We start from the raw sequence: 22,849 nt of genomic DNA, 5'->3' as shown, positions 1-22,849 counted from the left end.
TCCCGGTAGCTCAGCACTTCAACTCTCCCTCCCATTCCCCATCCGACCTCTCTGTCCTGGGTCTCCTCCATGGCCAGAGTGAGCAACACCAGAAATTGGAGGAACAGCACCTCATATTCCGCTTGGGGAGTCTGCATCCTGCGGGCATGAACATTGAATTCTCCCAATTTTGTTAGCCCTTGCTGTCTCCTCCCCTTTCTCAGCCCTCGGACTGTCTCCTCCCATCCCTCAGCCCTCGGGCTCCTCCTCCTCCTTTTTCCTTTCTTCTCCCCGCCACCCCCCATCAGTCTGAAGAAGGGTTTCGGCCCGAAACGTTGCCTATTTCCTTCGCTCCATAGATGCTGCTGCACCCGCTGAGTTTCTCCAGCACTTTTTGTCTATCCAATTGGGGGGGTTGGGTTTGGTTGCAATGGAACTCAACTCAACTCCCAACTGACGTCATGGACAGGATGACGTCACCGGCCTGTATCAGTATCCGCAGTGACGACACTTCCGGAGTGCCAGGCTCGGCCAGCAGGGTGGGTTGCACCCCACACACACACCCACTCAACAGTCAAGTTGGTGTGAGAGGCCGCCAGCACAAAGAGCGGAGCTGGTGCCGGAGCTAGTGGTGACAGTGGGAGCGGTGCTGGCCCGGAGCGCAGCGTTGTACAGCATTGTACAGCACAGTACAGCACAGCACAGCATAGCCCAGCCCAGCCCAGCCCAGTACAGTACAGTACAGTACAGTACAGTACAGCCCAGCACAGCGAATGAATGCAACACCCGCGCCCCTCCAAGTAAGCCTCTACATTGCATTGTCTGCAAATCAAAGCCGCTCGCTCTCGCAATTGGAAATTGGTCTCGTTATTGTGGACATGTTTTTGGGGGGGAATTGTTAGTGGAAAAGTGTGTGAGTCTGTGTTTGTGTGCGTGTAAGTGTGTGTGCGTGTGTTTCTCTGCGTGTGATGGTGTGAGTGTGAGTGTGTTTTTGTATGAGTGTATGCGGTGTGGGTGTGTAAGTGCTTGTTAGTGTGCGTGAGTATGTTTTTGTATGAGTGTATGCGTGTGATTGTGTGTGTGTAAGTGTGTAAATGTGTAAGTGTGTGCGAGAGAGCTGCAGTCAATAGCTCCACACGGACATAGCGGGTTGCACTAGTGTTTAACATTAGAATTCTCATTGTGAGTGTAAGTGTGTCTCTGTGTGTGTGTGTCTGTGTCTCTGTCTCTGTGTGTGTCTCTGTCTCTGTCTGTGTGTGTGTGTGTCTCTGTCTGTCTCTGTGTGTGTGTGTCTCTGTCTCTGTCTCTCTGTGTGTGTGTGTGTGTGTCTCTGTCTCTGTGTGTGTGTCTGTGTGTCTCTGTCTCTGTGTGTGTGTGTCTGTGTGTGTGTGTGTCTCGTGTGTGTGTGTCTCTGTGTGTGTGTATCTCTGCGTGTGTGTCTGAGAGTGTGTGTGTGTGTCTCTGTCTCTGTGTGTGTGTCTGTGTGTCTCTGTCTCTGTGTGTGTGTGTCTGTGTGTGTGTGTGTCTCGTGTGTGTGTGTCTCTGAGAGTGTGTGCGTGTGTGTGTCTCTGTGTGTGTATCTCTGCGTGTGTGTCTGAGAGTGTGTGTGTGTCTGTGCATGTGTGTCTGAGAGTGTGTGTGTGTGTGTGCGCGTCCACGCGTGAGCGTGAGTGTGCGTGTGTGTATTTCCTCTCTTCTATTTATTCATGGTGATTTCCATGTAATTCAGGGAATGTTTCCGGAACAAAAGATTGGGCTGTTTTTTCTATATATTGTGCGGGGGCTGCTGTTTATATTTTTGCATAAGGCACCGTTATGTATAAATAAATCAATAAATAGGTAGATAGACACGGACACACACCACACACACACACACACACACACACACACACACACACACACACACACACACCCACACACACACACGCTCCACAACTGTGCAGCTGCCGACCAGGTGGAGCTGAAACTCGTTGTCATTGTGTTTCTGTGACCCCCCCCCCCCCCATTCCCATTCCCATTTCCCTCCTCTCTCCCTCTCTCCCCCTCTTCCCTGTATTCCCTCTTTTTAAAAATATGGAGACACAAGGAACTGCAGGATCCTGTGCAAAACACACAGACAGAGAGAGAGAGAGAGACACACACACACAGACAGACAGACAGACAGACAGAGAGATGCAGACAGAGCCAGAGACAGAGAGATGCAGACAGAGAGACACAGACAGACAGACAGAGGCAGATAGAAAGAGACACAGACAGAGAGACAGAGGCAGACACAGACACGCAGACACACACAGTGCTGGAGGAAATGTGTAGGAGGGAACTGCAGATGCTGGTTTAAATCAAAGATGGACACAAAATGTTGGAGTAACTCAGCGGGACAGGCAGCATCTCTGGAGAGAAGGAAAGGAGTCTCGACCTGAAACGTCGCCCATTCCTTCTCTCCAGAGATGCGGCCTGTCCCGCTGAGTTACTCCAGCATTTTTTGTGTCTACTTTCAAAGTGCTGGAGGAACTCAGCAGGTCGGGCAGCACCTGTGGAGGGAAATGAATGGACAGGCGACGTTTTGGAGTTGAGAGCCTTCTGTGGACTTGCAAGAGTCAGACCAAGGGGGTCCCAACACCAAAACGTTGCCCCCTGTCCTTCCCCTCCCCCTCCCCCTCTACAGATGCTGCTTGACCTGCTGAGTTCCCTCAGCACTTTGGTTAAGAAGGAACTGCAGATGCTGGAAAAAGCGAAGGTAGACAAAAATGCTGGAGAAACTCAGCGGGTGAGGCAGCATCTATGGAGCGAAGGAATAGGTGACGTTTCGGGTCGAGACCCTTCTTCGGACGGATGAGGGGGTGGGGCGGGAAGAAGAAAGGAAGAGGCGGAGACAGTGGGCTGTGGGAGAGCTGGGAAGGGGAGGGGAAGGAGGGAGAAAGCAAGGACTACCTGAAATTGGAGAAGTCAATGTTCATACCACTGGGGTGTAAACTACCCAAGCGAAATATGAGGTGCTGCTCCTCCAATTTGTGGTGGGACTCACTCTGGCCATGGAGGAGGCCCAGGACAGAAAGGTCGGATTGGGAATGGGAGGGGGAGTTGAAGTGCTGAGCCACCGGGAGATCAGGTAGGTTATTACGAACCGAGCTACACTAACCCAGTTCGGTTTAGTTTATTGTCACGTGTACCGAGGTAACGGTGAAAAGCTTTTGTTGCGTGCTAACCAGTCAGCGGAAAGACAGTACATGATTAGGGGTAAATCTTATAGAAATATATAAAATTATAAAAGGACTGGACAAGCTAGATGTATGAAAAATGTTCCCAATGTTGGGCGAGTCCAGAACCAGGGGCCACAGTCTTAGAATAAAGGGGAGGCCATTGAAGACTGAGGTGAGAAAAAACTTTTTCACCCAGAGAGTTGTGAATTTGTGGAATTCCCTGCCACAGAGGGCAGTGGAGGCCAAGTCACTGGATGGATTTAAGAGAGAGTTAGATAGAGCTCTTGGGGCTAGTGGAGTCAAGGGATATGGGGAGAAGGCAGGCACGGGTTATTGATTGGGGACGATCAGCCATGATCACAATGAATGGCTGTGCTGGCTCGAAGGGCCGAATGGCCTCCTCCTGCCCCTATGTTTCTATGATTACAATCGAGCCATTTACAGTGTATAGATAAACTACCCAAGCGAAATATGAGGTGCTGCTCCTCCAATTTGTGGTGGGACTCACTCTGGCCATGGAGGAGGCCCACGTTGGTATGTGCGTGTGTGTGTTTCCACTCCTGTTGCCTGTCGAGGTCCCGTTTGAAATCTCCAAACTTAGCAGATGATAAATCAGATTTATACTCAAATTGAAATGAACGCGAGTTGTGACAATGTTTCCTGACTGAAAGACTCTGGATATCAACGCACTAGACTCCGCTGGTGATGCTGACTTGATTACAGAGGGTTTGGGCTGTAGCTGCCGACTGCCTCGATTGACATTTTGTGTGCTTTCACTCCTCTGGCAGTTGCCACATTTTCTACTGAGTTATTGTTTCCCTCTGACTTCGTAGTTTCTCCCCCCTTGCCTGCTAGTTTGTGAATCGCTGCTTTGTGTTATGGTCGTTCATCTTCACCCGCTTGACGTGGGCGAGCGTGTCTTGTATACAATCTTGACTTTGGTCTTCAATAATTTGTTGCTAAAGTGTCTTCTCATCTGAGCTCGGATTATTTGCTGCCCCAGAAACGCATCGGACTGAGAAAGCCTCTAACTAGGGCGGTGCAGCGGGTAGAGCTGCTGCCTCACAGCGCCAGAGACCCAGGTTTAATCCCGGCCACGGGTGACAATAGACAATAGACCCCCTAATTTGAGGAAGGACATTCTTGCTATTGAGGGAGTGCAGCGTAGGTTTACGAGGTTAATTCCCGGGATGGCGGGACTGTCATATGCTGAGAGAATGGAGCGGCTGGGCTTGTACACTCTGGAGTTTAGAAGGATGAGAGGGGATCTTATTGAAACATATAAGATTGTAAAGGGTTTGGACACGCTAGAGGCAGGAAACATGTTCCCGATGTTGGGGGAATCCAGAACCAGGGGCCACAGTTTAAGAATAAGGGTTAAGGCATTTAAAACGGAGATGAGGTAACACTTTTTCACACAGAGAGCGGTGAGTCTGTGGAATTCTCTGCCTCAGAGGGTGGTGGAGGCCGGTTCTCTGGATACTTTCAAGAGAGAGCTAGACAGGGCTCTTAAAGATAGCGGAGTCAGGGGATATGGGGAGAAGGCAGGAACGGGGTACTGATTGGGGATGATCAGCCATGATCACATTGAATGGTGGTGCTGGCTCGAAGGGCCGAATGGCCTACTCCTGCACCTATTGTCTGTTGTGTATTATCCTGACCAAGGGTGACAATAGACAATAGGTGGCGGCCATATTTAGAGAACTTTGTGTTCCGTTTTGTTACTGGAAGGATAGTATTAACCTGGAAAGTGTGCAGGGTAGATTCATGAGGATGTTGGCTGGACTCGAGGCCATGAGCTATAGGGTGAGCTTTAAGAAATTTTAATTAAGAAAGGTTTAAGAGGATTTCAGTATGGGAGTAGAGAGGTTCTTCTGCAGTTGTATAGGGCTCTGGTGAGACCACATCTAGAGTATTGTGCACAGTTTTGGTCTCCTAATTTGAGGTAGGTTCACGAGATTGATCCCTGGGATGGCAGGACTGTCATATGAGGAAAGATTGAAAATGAATGACAGTGCTGGCGCGAAGGGCCGAATGGCCTCCTCCTGTACCTATTTCCTATGTTTCTAAGAAAGAACTGCAGATGCTGGAAAAATTAGTAGACAAAAATCCAGGAGAAACTGTCTGAAGAAGGGTCTCGACCCGAAACATCACCTATTCCTTCGCTCTATAGATCCTGCCTCATCTGCTAAGTTTCTCCAGCATTTTTGTCTACCTTTTACAGGGAGAGGCTGATCAGGCTAGAACTGAGGCAGAGAATTCCACAGACTCACAGACTCGCCACTCTCTGTGAGAAAAAGTGTTTCCTCGTCTCCATTCTAAATGGCTTACTCCTTATTCTTAACCTGTGGCCCCTGGTTCTGGACTCCCCCAACATCGGGAACATGTTTCCTTCCTCTAGCGTGTCCAAACCCTTAACAATCTTATATGTTTCAATGAGATAACCTCTCATCCTTCTAAACTCCAGAGTGTACAAGCCCAGCCGCTCCATTCTCTCAGCATATGACAGTCCTGCCATCCCGGGAATTAACCTTGTAAACCTACGCTGCACTCCCTCAATAGCAAGAATGTCCTTCTTCAAATTAGGGGACCAAAACTGCACACAATACTCCAGGTGTGGTCTCACTAGGGCCCTGTACAACTGCAGAAGGACCTCTTTGCTCCTATACTCAACTCCTCTTGTTATAAAGGCTAACATGCCATTCGCTTTCTTCACTGCCTGCTGTACCTCCATGCTTACTGATTGACTGATGTACAAGGACCCCCAGATCCTGTTGTACTTCCTTTTTTTCCAACTTGACGCCATTTAGATAATAATCTGCCTTCCTGTTTTTGCCACCAAAGTGGATAACCTCACATTTATCCGCTTTAAACTGCATCTGCCCACTCCCCCAACCTGTCCAAATCGCCCTGCATTCTCATAGCATCCTCCTCACAGTTCACACTGCCACCCAGCTTTGTGTCATCTGACACTGGCCGAAGGGCCTGTTTCCCACATTGTGTGACTCTATGACTAAATAATCATTTAAATGTTCTTCACTGCTGATGAGACATTCTTTGTGAACATGGGTTGCAAAGTTACTCAGAACCTGACAGCTAGCAACTGTTCCATGACAAATATGTATGACAAATGAGATGAAGTAATCTCTTCCTGATGTTGAGTGAGTTAGAATCATTGTTCAGGGCACCAGGTTTGATTGTTACACTTTGAGAGGCTTAGTTTAGTTTGGAGATACAGGCCCTTCGGCCCCACCGAGTACGTGCCGACCAGCGATCCCCGCACACTAACACTATCACACACACACACACACACACACACACACACACACACACACACACACACACACACACACGGGATAATTTATACCAAGCCGATTAACCTACAAACCTGTACGTCTTTGGTGTGTGGGGGGGAAACCGGAGCACCCGGAGAAAACCCACGCAGGTCACGGGGAGAATGTACAAACCAGACTAATTCCTGGGATGGCAGGACTTTCATATGAAGAAAGACTGGATAGACTCGCTAGAATTTAGAAGATTGAGGGGAGAATCTTATAGAAACTTACAAAATTCTTAAGGGTACACAAAATTGCTGGAGAAACTCAGCGGGTGCAGCAGCATCTATGGAGCGAAGGAAATAGGTGACGTTTCGGGCCGAAACCCTTCTTCAGATTTCCTTCGCTCCATAGATGCTGCTGCACCCGCTGAGTTTCTCCAGCAATTTTGTGTACCTTCGATCTTCCAGCATCTGCAGTTCCTTCTTGAACAAAATTCTTAAGGGGTTGGACAGGCTAGATGCAGGAAGATTGTTCCCGATGTTGGGGAAGTCCAGGACAAGGGGCCACAGTTTACAGGAGCCTCAGGTCTCGTACAAGTAGGATGAGGAACAGCTTCTTCAACAACACCATCACATTGCTGAACTCGGAGTCCCGCCGATAGATTTCTCCAGTCTCTCCGTCCACATTGTTTGCTTATTCTGTATTTTTATTTCTATATCGCACTATTACTACGAACAGACGCTAAACTGCATTCCGTTGTACCCATACTTGTATCTGTGACATGACAATAAAGTTGAATTAAATTGAAAAATTGAATTGAATTGAGTTTAAGGATAAGAGGGAAGTCTTTTAGGACCGAGATGAGAAAAACATTTTTCACACAGAGAGTGGTGAATCTCTGGAATTCTCTGCCACAGAAGGTAGTTGAGGCCACAGTCATTGGCTATATTTAAGAGGGAGTTAGATGTGGCCCTTGTGGCTAAAGGGATCAGGGGGTATGGAGAGAAGGCAGGGATGGGATACTGAGTTGGATGATCAGCCATGATCATATTGAATGGCGGTGCAGGCTCGAAGGGCTGAATGGCCTCTACTCCTACACCAATTTTCTATGTTTCTAAACTCCGTACAGACAGCACCCGTAGTCAGGATGGCACCCGGGTCTCTGGCGCTGTGAGGCATCGACTCTAACGCTGCTCCATCGTGCTGTCGCCAGTTCGACGTAAGAAGTAGTTGCATGGTTGATGACAAAACCCTCAACATTGACGGACAGAGCGGTCCAAGTTCACAGCCCCTTGAGGGTGGCATCCCTAGTAGGTAGTGGCAATGAAGGCGTATGGCATGCATGCTTTCATCGGTCGGGGCCATGAGTATAAGAGTCTGGATGCAGCTTTATAGGACTTGGGTTATTTGGGGTATTGGGTGCAGTTCTGGCCACCCCCCTTTACAGGAAGGATGTGGGGGCTTTGGAGAGGGTGCAGAGGAGGTTTGTATTGTTGAGCGGCTGGGCTTGTACACTCTGGAGTTTAGAAGGATGAGAGGGTATCTCATTGAAACCTGTCAGATTGTTCAGGGTTTGGACACGCTAGAGGCAGGAAACATGTTCCCGATGTTGGGGGAGTCCAGAACCAGGGGCCACAGTTTAAGAATAAGGAGTAAGTCATTTAGAACGGAGACGAGGAAACACTTTTTCACACAGAGAGTTGTGAGTCTGTGAAATTCTCTGCCTCAGAGGGCGGTGGAGGCAGGTTCTCTGGATGCTTTCAAGAGAGAGCTAGATTGGGCTCTTGAAGTTAGCAGAGTGAGGGGATATGGGGAGAAGGCAGGAACGGGGTACTGATTGGGGATGATCAGCCATGATCACATTGAATGGCGGTGCTGGCTCGAAGGGCCGAATGGCCTACTCCTGCACCTATTGTCTATTGACTCTATTCCTTGGAGCGAAAGAGGTTGAGGGGTGATCTTATAGAGGTGTACAAAATCATGGCAGGAACAGATCAGGTAAACAACAGTCTTGTGCCCAGAGTAGAGGGATGGAGGACCATCGGTTTGTGGTGAGTGGGGGATAGATTTAATGGGAACCTGAGGGGTGACTTTTACACAAAGTGTTGTGGGTGCATGGTGCCAGAGGAGGTCGTTGAGTTAGGTGCTATCGCAATGTTCAAGCCACATTTAGACAGGTGCATGGATAGGACAGGTTTGGGGAGATGTGGACCACATGCAGGCAGATGGGACTAGTGTAGATGGGACATGTTGGCAGGTGTGAGCAAGTTGGGCCGAAGTATGTGTGTGTCTCTGTGTGTGTGTGTGTGTGTGTCTGTGTCTCTGTGTGTGTGTGTGTGTGTGTGTGTGTATCTCTGTGTGTGTATGTGTGTGTGTGTGTGTGTCTCTGTGTGTGTGTGTGTGTGTATGTGTGTGTCTGTGTGTGTGTGTGTGTGTGTGTGTCTCTCAATTGTGTGTCTCTCTGTGTGTGTCTGTGTGTGTGTGTGTGTGTGTGTGTGTGTGTGTCTCTGTGTGTGTGTGTGTGTGTGTGTGTGTGTGTCTCTGTGTGTGTCTGTGTGTGTGTGTGTGTGTGTGTGTGTGTCTGTGTGTGTGTGTGTGTGTATGTGTGTATGTGTATATATGTGTGTATCTATGTGCGCATCTCTGTGTGTGTGTATGTCTGGTATGAATCTGCAGTATGACCGTCGATGTCTATAGAAATGACATGTATGTGACAATACTGCAATATTTGTATATAATATTAAAGGGAGATGTGTTTCTGTAGCATTGAAGAATGTTTCTCAGCATTACACCGCACTTCTCTGGAAATCTAGTCTGCAGAATTGCACACAGCCTGCTAACTAACAGCAATGTTGCAACGCATGTAATGAGGTCATGTCTTGGTGATGTGGGTTTGGGTGGATGTATTCTCCGGGGCACCAGGCAGCGTTGCTAAATTATTCCGTCTTTGTGCATCGGAGAGTTCAGTTGAGTTTAGTTTATTGTCACGTGTACCGAGGTACAGCTACAAGCTGTTGCGTGCTAACCAGTCAGCGGGAAGACAATACATGATCACAATCGAGCCGCTCACTGTGTACAGATACAGGATAAATGGAAGATGCTTCTCGGTTTCTCCTCTCCTTCCTTGTTTCTTGAACCAGTAAATTGTACGACATGTGGAGAAGGGTCCCGGCCCGAAACGTCACCTATTCCTCTTCTCCAGAGATGCTGCCTGACCCACACACTGAAAGACACACACACACACACACACACACACACACCCCACACACACACACACACACACACACACACACACACACACACACACACACACACACACACACACACACACACACACACACACACACACACACACGCGCACGGGCACACAAAGGGTGGTGGGTGCATGGAACGAGCTGCTGGAGGAGGTAGTTGAAGCTGGGACCATCACAATGTTTACAATGCAATACAATACAATTATTTGTTGTCATTTGAACCTCAAATGAGTACTGGATAGACTCGGCTTGTACTCGATAGAATTTAGAAGATTGAGGGGGGATCTTATCGAAACTTACAAAATTCTTAAGGGGTTGGACAGGCTAGATGCTGGAAGATTGTTCCCGATGTTGGGGAAGTCCAGAACAAGGGATCACAGTTTAAGGATAAGGGGGAAATCTTTTAGGATCGAGATGAGGAAAACATTTTTCACACAGAGAGTGGTGAATCTGTGGAATTCTCTGCCACAGAAGGTAGTTGAGGCCAGTTCATTGGCTATATTTAAGAGGGAGTTAGATGTGGCCCTTGTGGCTAAAGGGATCAGGGGGTATGGAGAGAAGGCAGGTACAGGATACTGAGTTGGATGATCAGCCATGATCACATTGAATGGCGGTGCAGGCTCGAAGGGCCGAATGGCCTACTCCTGCACCTATTGTCTATGTTTCTATCAAATGAGGTTCAAACGAAATGTGGTTTCTGCAGTCATACAACAAGAAAAGAACCAAGACACACAACCAACACAATTTACACAAACATCCATCACAGTGAATCTGCTCCTCACTGTGATGGAAGGCAAAGTCATTGTCTCTCCTCTGTGTTCCATTCTTCTCCCGATGTTAAAGCCCCCGGCGGGCGATGGCAAGTTAACGCTCCGCTCCGGGCCGTTTTTAGCCCCGCAACTCGGGCGGGAGAAGTTGCCGTTGCGGGAGCTCCGGAAAGCGGTCTCCCACCAGGGACCCGCGAGCTCCCGATGTCACCGTCCACCGGACCTGCGGCTGGAGCCACCGAAGCTCCGAAGTCCGGCCGCAGTCGCGCGCCACCACAGCTCGCCACGCTCCGAAGCCGGCCAGCTCCACAGGCTCCGCGACTGGAGCCCCCAGGTCGTTCCGGTTCAAGGCCGCTCCACGGTGCTCGGCCCCAACGACAACGGAGACCCGACAGGGAAAAGGTCGGGTCTCCCGTACAGGGAAAGTTTCCCCCGCCCCCCCCCCCCATATACGCAGCTAAAAGCAATATATAAACTATACATTCAACAGGACAAATATAAAAAAAGACAGATGTACTGCAGAGGCTGCTGCAAAGTTGGTCGCACTGCCCCTTTAAAAGCCATTTGGACAGGTACATGGATAGGACAGGTTCGAATGAATGCATGAACACTTTTATTCACACACACGACAAATTCCTTGCCTACATCCTCAAGGTTTGCAATAGTTGCCACATACAGGGTGTCAACAATATGCAGAGGGGTCTGGGCCAAACGCAGGCAGGTGGGACTAATGTAGATGGGGCCTGTTGTTCAGCGTGGGCAAGGTGGGACAAAGGTCCTGTTTCACGCGCTGTGCGTCTCTCTATGACTCTAGGAGATGCGGACTGACCCACTGAGTTCCTCGTGTCTCAGCTACCCCCTATACACCTAGTGAGACCACATCTGGAGTATTGTGTGCAGTTTTGGTCCCCTAATTTGAGGAAGGACATTCTTGCTATTGAGGGAGTGCAGCGTAGGTTTACAAGGTTAATTCCCGGGATGGTGGGACTGTCATATGCTGAGAGAATGGAGCAGCTGGGCTTGTACACTCTGGAGTTTAGAAGGATGAGAGGTGATCTCATTGAAACATATAAGATTATTAAGGGTTTGGACACGCTGGAGGCAGGAAACATGTTCACGATGTTGGGGGAGTCCAGAACCAGGGGCCACACACAGTTTGAGAATAAGGGGTAAGTCATTTAGAACGGAGAGCAGGAAACACTTTTTCACACAGAGTTGTGAGTCTGTGGAATACTCTGCCTCAGAGGGCGGTGGAGGCCGGTTCTCTGGATGCTTTCAAGAGAGAACTAGATAGGGATCTTAAAGATAGCGGATATGGGGAGAAGGCAGGAACGGGGTACTGATTGGGGATGATCAGCCATGATCACATTGAATGGCGGTGCTGGCTCGAGGGGCCAAAAGGCCTACTCCTGCACCTATTGTTAAAAAAACAAACTGTTTTTTAAATAAATGATGTGCTCTGGTTTTTCATTCCTCTACTCTGGGCCAGAGACTCTGTGGATGGAATGGGTGATAACATTTTAGGTCGTGAACCTTCTTCAGGCTGTTGAGTTGAATGCCCACGTTGGGGAGTCCCAAAACGAGGGATTTAGTTGCAAGTTGGACTCAAAATGCTGGAATAACTCAGCGGGACAGGCAGCATCTCAACCCGAAACGTCACCCATTCCTTCTCTCCAGAGATGTTGCCTGTCCCGCTGAGTTACTCCAGCATTTTGTGTCTACATTCGATTTAAAGCCGCCAAAACATAGAAACATAGAAAATAGGTGCAGGAGTAGGCCATTCGGCCCTTCGAGCCTGCACCACAATTCAATATGATCATGGCTGATCATCCAACTCCGTATCCTGTACCTGCCTTCTCTCCATACCCCCTGATCCCCTTAGCCACAAGGGCCACATCTAACTCCCTCTTAAATATAGTCAATGAACTGGCCTCACCACTCTGTGTGAAAAATGTTTTTCCCATCTCGGTCCTAAAAGACTGCAACGTCCAGGTTCAGGAATAGCTACTTCCCCACAGCCATCAGGCTATTAAACCTGGCTCGGACAAAACTCTGAACATTAATAGCCCATTATCTGTTATTTGCATTTTAACATAGAAACATAGAAGTGTTTTCTCATCTCGGTCCTAAAAGATTTCCCCCTTATCCTTAAACTGTGACCCCTTGTTCTGGACTTCCCCAACATCGGGAACAATCTTCCTACATCTAGCCTGTCCAACCCCTTAAGAATGTTGTAAGTTTCTATAAGATCCTCCCTCAATCTTCTAAATTCTAGCGAGTACAAGCCGAGTCTATCCAGTCTTTCTTCATATGAAAGTCCTGCCATCCCAGGAATCAGTCTGGTGAACCGTCTCTGTACTCCCTCTATGGCAGTTTATTTATTCACGTGTGTATATATGTATATAATGGTATATGGACACACTGATCTGTTCTGTAGTCAATGCCTACTATGTTCTGTTGTGCTGAAGCAAAGCAAGAATTTCATTGTCCTATCAGGGACACATGACAATAAACTCTCTTGAATCTTGAATCATCTGCAGTTCCTTCCTACAGACGGAGCTGCGAGATTTACTTTGGACTTTAGAGTTGCAGATGTTTCAGAGTAATGTGTGCAGGGATATCATCTCGCCAAGGATTGTGAGTGTGTGGAATTCTCTGACCCACAAGGGTTGTGGAGGCCAGTTAGAGAGGAGGTGGGGACATTTTTGCACCATTGCATCACTGGCCCATGTAGGTCAAGAGCCGCTGGTTACATTTTCATGCACAGTGGCAGCTTAACAATGAAGCCCTTGCTAGCAGCAGCTGTACAAGCCTCTAAACACAGTACATATAGTAGTACACAACAAGATAGACACACAATGCTGGAGTAACTCACTTAGAACGGAGACGAGGAAACTCTTTTTCACACAGAGAGTTGTGAGTCTGTGGAATTCTCTGCCTCAGAGGGCGGTGGAGGCAGGTTCTCTGGATGCTTTCAAGAGATCGCTAGATAGGGCTCTTAAAGATAGCGGAGTCAGGGGATATGGGGAGAAGGCAGGAACGGGGTACTGATTGGGGATGATCAGCCATAGTCACATTGAATGGCGGTGCTGGCTCGAAGGGCCGAATGGCCTGCTCCTGCACCTATTGTCTATTGTCTATTAACTCAGCAGGACAGGCAGCATCTTTTGGGCAGTCACGGTGGCACAGCGGTAGAGTCGCTGCCTTACATCGGATGCAGCGTGATCTGTCCCCGTGATCTGCGTGGGTTTTCTCCAAGATCTTCAGTTTCCTCCCAAACTCCAAAGACGTTTAGGTTTGTAGGTCAATTGGCTTGGTAAATGTAAAACAAAAAACTGTCCCCAGTGTGTGTAGGATAGTGTGAATGTGCGGGAATCGCTGGTCGGCACAGACCCAGTGGGCCGAAGGGCCTGTTTCCGCGCTGTATCTCTAAACTGAACTAATCTCTGGAGAGAAGGAATGGGTGCCGTTTCAGGTCGAGACCCTTCTTCAGTCAAACTGAACCCCATCAATGACTTTACTGAGGTGCAGTGAAAAGCTTGTTTTGTTGCATGCTATCCAGTCAGTAGAGGCCAATTGACTTACAAACCTACAAGTGTTTAAGAAGGAGCCGCAGATGCTGGAAAATCGAAGGTAGACAAAAATGCTGGAGAAACTCAGCGGGTGCAGCAGCATCTATGGAGCGAAGGAAATAGGCAACGTTTCGGGCCGAAACCCTTCCGGGTTTCGGCCCGAAACGTTGCCTATTTCCTATAGTGGAGATTGTTCAACTCTTTGCATGGAGCGAAGGAAATAGGCAACGTTTCGGGCCGAAACTCTTCTTCAGACTCCTACAAACCTACAAGTGTTTGGCGTGTGGGAGGAAACTGGTGCATTGGGGGGGAAACCCACGGGGAGAACGTGCAAACTCCTTACCGACAGCACCCACTTACTCGTGCAAAAAAAAACCCCCCAACATACATAGTGCAACCAAAGATAGTCCACAGTTCATAGCTGAAGTTAGTGTTGTGCAGTGTTTGGGGGAGTCCAGAACCAGGGGCCACACAGTTTAAGAATGAGGGGTAAAAGTGTTTCCTCGTCTCCGTTCTAAATGGCTTACTCCTTATTCTTAAACTGTGGCCTCTGGTTCTAGAAGCAACTACACGAGCTGTTCGACGGGTCAGAAAGCACCTCTGGGGAGAAGCAATGGGTGACGTTTCAGGTCGAGACCTTTCTTCACGCTGAAGAAGGGTCTCGACCCAAAATATCACCCGCTCCTACTCTCCTGAGATGCTGCCTGTCCCGCTGAGTTACTCCAGCTTTGTGTCTATCTTCAGTTTAAACCTGCACCTGCAGTTCCTTCCTATTTGCGAGCAGTTTGGTGGGAAACTCCTCCCCATCTCTGAGACTTTTTTTTTCCGTTTGGGTTTGCAAGATCTCGTTGCAACAGATAAATATCAAAACTTCAAGACGTTTTTGTACGCAAGTGCGATTATTGATATGAGTGGTATGGTGGTTATGGCGCTGAGTTTGGAGTCGCTGTTCTCTACAGCGTCGGAACAGGCCATGTAGAGTCACACAGAGAGGCAGCACAGAAGCAGGACCTTCGGCCCACCAAATCCCTGCCAGCCCCCAAATGTCCATGTACACGGATCCTTGATTAGCCCCATTTAACTTATTCCCCACACGTTTGTTGTTTGACCCAGATTATACCACATGCCCACGCACATGGGGTTAGGTTAGGTAAGGGGGAGGTGCAGCGAGACCTGGATGTCCTTGTACACCGGTCACTGAAAGTTGGCTTACAGGTACAGCAGGCAGTGAAGAAAGCTAATGGAATGTTGGCCTTCATAACAAGAGGATTTCAGTATAGGAGTAAAGAGGTTCTTCTGCAGTTGTATAGGGCTCTGGTGAGACCACATCTGGAGTTTTGTGTACAGTTTTGGTCTCCTAATTTGAGGAAGGACATCCTTGTGATTGAGGCAGTGCAGCGTAGGTTCACAAGATTGATCCTTGGGATGGTGGGACTGTCATATGAGGATAGGTTGAAAAGACTAGGCTTGTATTCACTGGAGTTTAGAAGGATGAGGGGGAGATCTTATAGAAACATATAAAATTATAAAAGGACTGGACTAGCTAGATGCCGGAAAAATGTTCCCAATGTTGGGCGAGTTCAGAACCAGGGGCCACAGTCTTAGAATAAAGGGGAGGTCATTTAAGACTGAGGTGAGAAAAAACATTTTCACCCAGAGAGTTGTGAATTTGTGGAATTCCCTGCCACAGAGGGCAGTGGAGGCCAAATCACTGGATGGATTTAAGAGAGAGTTAGATAGAGCTCTAGGGGCTAGTGGAGTCAGGGGATATGGGGAGAAGGCAGGAACGGGTTACTGATTGTGGACGATCAGCCATGATCACATTAAATAGGGGTGCTGGCTCGAAGGGACGAATGGCCTCCTCCTGCACCTATTTTCTACGTCTGTGTTCTACCCCAGGAGTGAGAAAGGAAAGATTTAAAAGGATAAAATGTAAGGGGAAGGAACTACAGATGCTGGTTTATACCAAAGATAGACACAGAGTGCTGGGGTAGCTCGCTAGGTCAGGCAGCATCTCCGGGGGAAAAAAGGGTGAGTGAATCTGGGTTCCCACCCAAAAACATCACCCATCATTTTTCTCCGGAGACGCTGCCTGACCCACTGAGTTGCTCCAGCATTTTGTGCCCATCTTAAGATTTAATAGGAACCTGAGGGGCAACTTTATCACACAGAGGGTGGAGGATATAGACAATTGACAATAGGTACAGGAGTAGGCCATTCGGCCCTTCGAGCCAGCACTGCCATTCAATGTGATCATGGCTGATCATCCCCAATCAGTACCCCGTTCCTGCCTTCTCCCCATATCCCCTGACTCCGCTATCTTTAAGAGCCCTATCTAGCTCTCTCTTGAAAGCATCCAGAGAACCCGCCTCCACCGGCCTCTGAGGCAGAGAATTCCACAGACTCACAACTCTCTGTGAGAAAAAGTGTTTCCTCGTCTCAGTTCTAAATGGCTTACCCCTTATTCTTAAACTGTGTGGCCCCTGGTTCTGGACTCCCCCAACATCGGGAACATGTTTCCTGCCTCTAGCGTGTCCAAGCCCTTAATAATCTTAGGGGCGAGACTCTTCTTCAAACTCCAGGGCCAAAGGACCTATTCCTGTGCTGTGCTAATACATTTTAGTTTGTACTCCAGTTTAGTTTATTGTCCCGTGTACCGAGGTACAGTGAAAAGCTTTTGTTGCGTGCTAACCAGTCAGCGGAAAGACAATACATGATTACAATCGAGCCGTCCACAGTGTACAGATACATGATAAGGGAATAACGTTTAGTGCAAGGTAAAGTCCGATCAAGGATAGTCTGAGGGTCTCCAAAGAGGTAGATAGTAGTTCAGGACTGCTCTCTAGTTGTGGTTGGATGATTCCGTTGCCTGATAACAGCTGGGAAGAAACTGTCCCTGAATCTGGAGGTGTGTGCGTTTTCACACTTCTGTACCTCTTGGCCGATGGGAGAGGGGAGAATGTATGTTCTTGATCGATAGCAAGGTGTTTGCAGAGACCTCCACCTGTTGAACGCCTCGGTCTCTGGATGGGCATGGAGGTAAAATATGCCATGGGTTGGAGTTTCGTGCAGGTTTAAATTTTACAATAAAAAGCTGCCGGAGACACTCGGCAAGTTAGGCAGCATCTTTTAGATTTCAGTTTAGAGATACAGCGTGGAAACTGGCCCTTTGGCCCACTGAATCTTTCACACAGAGAGTTGTGAGTTTGTGGAATTCTCTGCCTCAGAGGGCGGTGGGGGCCGGTTCTCTGGATACTTTCAAGACAGAGCTAGATAGGGCTCTTAAAGATAGCGGAGTCAGGGGATATGGGGAGAAGGCAGGAACGGGGTACTGATTGGGGATGATCAGCCATGATCACATTGAATGGCGGTGCTGGCTCGAAGGGCCTACTCCTGCATCTATTGTCTACTGGGAGCGAGGAATTCTGGACGTTTAGAGTCTCGGCCAGGATTCACTTAATTTTACATGCAGGCATGTTTCATCGCTTTTTAAATCTATATTTTCTAGCAAAATGAAACACAGAAAATGTGCATCATCTGTTTGGGAGTCGTTGCGCCAAGCTAGTGGAAGGGCTGGAATGTGGTCCCAGTGGTTTAATGGGTCTGGAGTGAATTATGCCGAGATTTCTGCATTGGCGAGCTGCCCGCTCTGTAGGTTCCTTGCACTGCCGCGCTGTGCAGTTTGAAACCTGCAAGCAGAATAACGTGGGTGGCTGCAAATGCAACGGCTGTAAACAGGGTGCACCTGCTACCTCCTGCAGCCTTGTATTGTCGCACCTTCACTCCGACCTCAACTGCAGCGCGTTAAACCGTCTGCTTCACAAATTCTGGCGCGCTGGTAGAATCGCTGCCTCACAGCGCCAGAGACCCGGCTTCCAACCTGACTACGGGCGCTGTCTGTACGCCGTTTCTACCTTCTCCCCGTGACCGCGTGGGTTTTCTCCGGGTGCTCCAGTTTCCTCCCACACTCCAAAGACGTACAGGTTTGTAGGTTAATTTGCTTCGGTAAAATAGTAAATTGTCCCTGGTGTGTGTAGGATAGTGTTAGTGTGTGGGGCATGTTGACCTTCATAACAATAGAGGTTGAGTATAGGAGCAAAGAGGTCCTTCTGCAGTTGTACAGAGCCCTAGTGAGACCACACCTGGAGTATTGTGTGCAGTTTTGGTCCCCTAATTTGAGGAAGGACATTCTTGCTATTGAGGGAGTGCAGCGTAGGTTTACAAGGTTAATTCCCGGGATGGCAGGACTGTCATATGCTGAGAGAATGGAGCGGCTGGGCTTGTATAGTGTGGAGTTTAGAAGGATGAGAGGGCATCTCATTGAAACATATAAGATTGTTTAGGTTTTGGACACGCTAGAGGTAGGAAACATGTTCCCGATGTTGGGTGAGTCCAGAACCAGGGGCCACAGTTTAAGAATAAGGAGTAAGCCATTTAGAACGGAGACGAGGAAACATGTTTTCACACAGAAAGTTGTGAGTCTGTGGAATTCTCTGCCTCAGGGGGCGGTGGAGGCTGGTTCTCTGGATCCTTTCAAGAAAGATTTAAGCCCCTGTCCCACTTTCACGACCTAATTGGCGACCTCTGCCGAGTTTGCCCTTGACTCGTACTCGCAGCATGGTGGCCACGAGGTCGTAGGAAGTCGTAGGAGGTCTTCGTAACTCGTGCTCGTGAGTGGTCTCCGCGTACTCGTGGCCTCAAGTAGGTCGCAGCGTTTTTTCCAGCCTGATAAAAAATGTCCACGAGTAAAAAAAAAAAAAAGGTCGGCATGGAAACAATTGATACTTTTTCCTCGTAGGTAGGTTGTAGGTAGGTCGTGATGGTGGTCGTGGGTCGGTAACTGGTCTGAGAAAAAAAAAAGCAACACCTGACAATTTTATCAAGTGATCATTCACCACTCGTAGCTAATCGTAGTTGGTCTTAGGTGTGGAAGACTGAGGTCGTAGACATAGTCGTAGGAGGTCGTAGACATAGTCGTAGGAGGTCGTCGACATTTTTTTTTCAACTCGTTTATATGGTCTAAACTCGTGGATTAGGTCGTCCAAGTGGGATAGTCCCGAAGATTGGGCTCTTAGAGATAGCGGAGTCAGGGGATATGGGGAGAAGGCAGGAACGGGGTACTGATTGGGGATGATCAGCCATGATCACATTGAATGGCTCGAAGGGCCGAATGGCCTCCTCCTGCACCTATTGTCTGTTGGAACAGGCCCTTCGGCCCACAATGTCCGTGCTGAATATGATGCGAAGTTAATGTGATCTCATCCGCCTGCATGTGATCCGTATCCCTCCATTCCCTGCATGTCCACGTGCCTGTCTAAAAGCCACTTAAACACCACGATCGTATCTGCCTCCACCACCACCCCTGGCAGCGCGTTCCAGGCACCCACCACCCTCGATAAAAATAAAAACTCCCCCCACCCCACCATAAAGCTTTGATATTTTCTCCCTTGGGTAATAAGGTTCTCACTTTTTATCATATCTCTGCCTCTCATTATTTTATCTAGTTCTATCAGTTGTCAAAGCATTCCAAGTCTTTCCAACCTCTCCCTGTAGCTGAACCACTCTCATCCAGGGAGCTTTTAGATAAACCATTCCCAATCCGACCTCTCTGTCCTGGGCCTTCTCCATGGCCAGAGTGAGGCCCAGCGCAAATTGGAGGAGCAGCACCTCATATTTCTCTTGTGCAGTTTACACCCCAGCGGTCCAAAAAGCTGTAAACATGACTTCCTAACTCTACTACTCACTACTTTGACTAATGAAGGCAAGTATACCGTAGCCTTCTTTGCAGCTCTATCTTCTTGTGTTATCACCATCTGTGAGTTATGGACTTGGAGCCCAAGATCCCTCTGTACATTGACACTGTGCCTTTAATTGTATATTTTCCACCCTCGCATTTGACCTACAAAAAATGCAACACCTCACCCTTGCTCAGACTAAACTCCGTCTGCCATTTCTCCGCCCATTTCTGTAGCTGATCTGTGTCATGCTATATACTTTCACAATAGACAATAGGTGCAGGAGTAGGCCATTCGGCCCTTCCAGCTAGCACCGCCATTCAATGTGATCATGGCTGATCATCCCCAATCAGTACCCCGTTCCTGCCTTCTCCCCATATCCCCTGACTCCACTATCTTTAAGAGGCCTATCTAGCTCTCTTGAAAGCATCCAGAGAACCTGCCTCCACCGCCCTCTGAGGCAGAGAATTCCACAGACTCACAACTCTCTGTGTGAAAAAGTGTTTCCTCATCTCCGTTCTAAATGGCTTACACCTTATTAGAAACCTAGAAACATGGACAATAGGTGCAGGAGGAGGCCATTCACGAGCCAGCACCGCCATTCATTGTGATCATGGCTGATCGTCCCCAATCAATAATCTGTGCCTGCCTTCTCTCCATATCCCTTGATGCCACTAGCCCCTAGAGCTCTATCTAACTCTACTCTTAAACTGTGGCCCCTGGTTCTGGTCTCCCCCCCAACAACGGGACTATAGGCAGCCTTCCTCCAAGCCTAACTCCACCAATTTTTGTGTGTCGTCTGCAAACTTGCAAATAGGTTCATAAGCGATAGGAGGTAGAATTAGGCCATTCAGCCCATCAAGTCTACTACATTCAATCACGGCTGATCTATCTCTCCCTCCTAACCCCATTCTCCTTTAGTTTATTGTCACGTGTACCGAGGTACAGTGAAAAGCTTTTGTTGCGTGCAGCCCTTCTCCACATAACCCTTGACACCCGCACTAATCAAGAATGTATCTCTGCCTTAAAAATACCCACTGACTTGGCCTCCACAGCCGTCTGTGGCAATGAATCCCACAGATTCACCACCCATTGTCTAAAGAAATTCCTCCTCATCTCCTTCCGAAAGGAACATTCTTTAATTCTTAGGTAGACAAAAATGCTGGAGAAACTCAGCGGGTGAGGCAGCATCTATGGAGCGAAGGAATAGGTGACGTTTTGGGTCGAGACCTTTCTTCAGACATTTAATTCTTGGTTGAAATTGCTCATCGATGATGAGTTTTGGTTCTGATGTGCTTAAATCTTGATTGAATGTAGAAAAATGTTGAGATTTTTAGTTTGGAGCAGATATCTTCCCCGTCAGCATCAGACACTGGCTTGACTCGTATGTGGTGAAGTGGATTTTTGTCAAATGTCATCTATGACTGGAATGTGTCCTCTTGAACTGCAGTTTTGTGATTTTTGGTTTAATGAGTCAGGAGTTGAGTTTAGTTTATTGTCACGTGTACCGAGGTACAGTGAAAAGCTTATGTGTGCTAACTAGTTAATACAAGACAATGCATGATTGTGGGCGGATTGTTACATAGAAACATAGAAATTAGGTGCAGGAGTAGGCCATTCGGCCCTTTGAGCCTGCACCGCCATTCAATATGATCATGGCTGATCATCCAACTCAGTATCCCGTACCTGCCTTCTCTCCATACCCTCTGATCCCCTTAGCCACAAGGGCCACATCTAACTCCCTCTTAAATATAGCCAATGAACTGGCCTCGACTACCCTCTGTGGCATAGAGTTCCAGAGATTCACCACTCTCTGTGTGAAAAAAGTTCTTCTCATCTCGGTTTTAAAGGATTTCCCCCTTATCCTTAAGCTGTGACCCCTTGTCCTGGACTTCCCCAACATCGGGAGCAATCTTCCTGCATCTAGCCTGTCCAACCCCTTAAGAATTTTATAAGTTTCTATAAGATCCCCTCTCAATCTCCTAAATTCTAGAGAGTATAAACCAAGTCTATCCAGTCTTTCTTCATAAGACAGTCCTGACATCCCAGGAATCAGTCTGGTGAACCTTCTCTGTACTCCCTCTATGGCAATAATGTCCTTCCTCAGATTTGGGGACCAAAACTGTACGCAATACTCCAGGTGTGGTCTCACCAAGACCCTGTACAACTGCAGTAGAACCTCCCTGCTCCTATACTCAAATCCTTTTGCTATGAAAGCTAACATACCATTCTCTTTCTTCACTGCCTGCTGCACCTGCATGCCTACTTTCAATGACTGGTGTACCATGACACCCAGGTCTCGCTGCATCTCCCCTTTTCCTAGTCGGCCACAAGTTACTTGTTACTTGCGGGCGGAGCACCAAGGCAAATTCCTTGTATGTGAATACTTGGCCAATAAAGTTACTTACTTACTTACAGTCCAACCGTTCATACAGGATAAAGGGAATAATGTTTAGTGCAAGGTAAAGTCCGATCAATGATAGTCCGAGGGTCTCCAAAGAGGTAGATAGAGGTAGATATGGGACCATTCTCTAGTTGGTGAAGGGACGGTTCAGTTGCCTGATAACAGCTGGGAAGAAACTGTCTCTGAATCTGGAGGTGCTATTACAGCATTTAAAAGGCATTTGGAAAGGTTCAAGGATTGGATAGGTTTAGAGGGATATGGGCCAATAGACAATAGGTGCAGGAGTAGGCCATTAGGCCCTTCGAGCTAGCACCGCAAAATGAGATGGGCTAAGATGAGGCCTCTTAGTCAACATGGAAGAGTTGGGCCGAAGGGCCTGTTTCCGGGTGAAGTGATTCAATACAATACAATACAAATTTATTTGTCATTTGAGCCCCAGTGAGACTCAAACGAAATTTTGTTTCCACAGCCATACAAACAAAAACAATGTCCTACAGACATACACACAATTAAGTTCACACAAACATCCATCACAGTGAACCCACTGTGATGGAAGGCAAAAGTCTTTTCTCTCCCCTGTTCTCCATGTCTCTCCCGATGTCTAAGCCCCAGGTGGGCGATGATAAGTCCCACGGCCATTTTAGGCCGTGCCGGGCGATT

The 22,849-nt window shown here is 48.2% G+C and overlaps 1 protein-coding gene across 1 annotated transcript in view; it reads left to right on the top strand.

The window, feature by feature from the left end:
- The first annotated feature begins 507 nt into the window (after positions 1-507).
- fyn (FYN proto-oncogene, Src family tyrosine kinase) overlaps positions 508-22,849 on the top strand; it is a 184,458-nt gene continuing 162,116 nt past the window's right edge. The window contains exon 1 of the mRNA XM_033022100.1: positions 508-779. The gene's annotated coding sequence lies outside the window, so the exon portion shown is untranslated. The remainder of the gene's footprint in view (positions 780-22,849) is intronic.

Source organism: Amblyraja radiata, chromosome 5 (genome assembly GCF_010909765.2).
Source record: "Amblyraja radiata isolate CabotCenter1 chromosome 5, sAmbRad1.1.pri, whole genome shotgun sequence".
Taxonomy (NCBI): domain Eukaryota; kingdom Metazoa; phylum Chordata; class Chondrichthyes; order Rajiformes; family Rajidae; genus Amblyraja; species Amblyraja radiata.
Note: the sequence above shows the minus strand (reverse complement) of the source record. Positions and strands in the feature narration are given on the sequence as shown.